The following is a 1786-nucleotide window of genomic DNA, read 5'->3' as shown; positions in this document are numbered from 1 at the left end:
AACCCCCGCCCATACCCACCTTGGCTTGGCGCTGACCACTGCCCACATCTGCCGCCACACACCCCCAGTTCCTTGGTTCCACAGAGCCCCCCAATCAATTACCCCACAGAGGGTGGCCTGGGCCTCCCTCAGCCTCCCTCTATGGGGTGATCATGGGGCAATGATGGGCCCCCCAATCAATCGCATCGCACCCGCCTTGGTTGGCCTGGAGCCAGTGCATGTCATAGCATGGTCATCCGGATGGCCATTCCACTGTTTGACCACTCAGTCGATTTGCATATTACATTTTTATTATTATAGACTAGGGGCCCAGTGCATGAATTCATGCACCTTGAAAGGAACTATGGGCCACAAGGCTGCAGTGGGCACAGAGGCAGATCTCGGCCCATCCTCTGCACCCCCTCCCTGCCCCTCCCGCCATGGCCCCTGGTCCACTGTCTGCCGGCAGCCCTGCTCTCACAGCCACCACTCCCATGCGCTGACGACACTGGCCCTGCTCACACCCGCTGATGGCACGGAGGGATTGGGGTTGGCGCCAGTAGCAGGTGTGAGCAGCGGCTGCTGCCCCGATCACCCCTCAGGAGCAGGGGGAGGTGGAGAAGTCCTCAGGGGCTATCGGGGCTGGCAGCTGCTGCTCGCACCCTCTGATGGCGCTGAGTAATCGGGGCCAGCGCCGAGTGCCAGCAGCAGGTGCAAGCAGGGCCGGCGCAGGCAGCAGGTACGAGCACCAGGCAGAACTGTGGTGCATGGGAGCAAAGAATTTTCAGTAACCACCAGAGGCTCACCCTGATGACAGTGACTGGTGCCCCACCTTGATCTGGCGCCCCCGCTCACCTGCTCCACCATCCCGCCACCGCTGACACCTGCCATGTTCTATACTTTGTCACCTGCTGTCGACGCCTGCCATGTTTCGCGTGTGCTCCCTGGTGATCAGCCCATGTCATAGCAACCACTTGTTTAGTTGTTCAGCTGTTCAGTCTATTTGCATATTAGGGTTTTATATATAGAGATGTGTTTTCCAGTGTTGGGGAATATATGCTTAGAAAAGTCTGAAATTATAAATACCAATACATTAGCAGAGGTACTATCTGGATGATAGTTTGGTTTTCTTCCTTATTTTTCTCTATTTTCTTTTCTTTTTTAAAAAAAGAAGTAAGTGTTATTCATGTACTCAGAGAACAAACCTATTTCTGGTTTGAGAAGGAGAGAACTGAAATGAAAGGATGATATTTGTGACACTAACTAATACTATTTTGAAAAATGCTGGCATCTTAGTATTATATTCACAACATACCTTATATTTTTATTTTTTAAAACTCTGTTTATTACAGATACCCTTCCTACTATTTTCTTTTTATAGCTTCAAAAATTCAAGTTTTATTATTTTTTCAATTATGAGTTTTAAAATTTAAATGCTGTTATTACTATTTTGGTTCATAATATGAACACCTCATGTATTTGTGTGCCATCCTTGCGCAGGGGCCATGTTAATCTTCCCTGTATTTTTCCAAGTTTAGTATATGTGCTGCCGAAGGGAACATCCTCACTATTTTTCTTGCCATCGTTTTCCCATTAGCAATACAGATATCATTACACATATTCCACCTTATTTGATGGTGATGTAAAAAATTGAAATGTGATTTTTTGTTATATTGAGTATATATCAAATGTTTTACAAAATAATAACATTTCTTATAGAGACTATAGCTTATAGAACAACAAGCAAACTAGAGTGATCTATCACAATAATACTCTTATTTAAATTGCAAAAATACATATGATTTCA

At 46.0% G+C, this 1786-nt stretch overlaps 1 non-coding gene across 1 annotated transcript; it reads right to left on the bottom strand.

Annotated features, from left to right (window-relative positions):
* Positions 1–1434: 1434 nt before the first annotated feature.
* LOC118654820 lies at positions 1435–1539 on the bottom strand. The gene has a single exon (XR_004967085.1). It is a non-coding gene; the product is annotated as a U6 spliceosomal RNA (small nuclear RNA).
* Between the last annotated feature and the right edge of the window lie 247 nt (positions 1540–1786).

This window comes from Myotis myotis, unplaced genomic scaffold (genome assembly GCF_014108235.1).
Source record: "Myotis myotis isolate mMyoMyo1 unplaced genomic scaffold, mMyoMyo1.p scaffold_m19_p_4, whole genome shotgun sequence".
Lineage (NCBI taxonomy): Eukaryota > Metazoa > Chordata > Mammalia > Chiroptera > Vespertilionidae > Myotis > Myotis myotis.
This window is presented reverse-complemented; position numbering and strand designations above follow the sequence as displayed.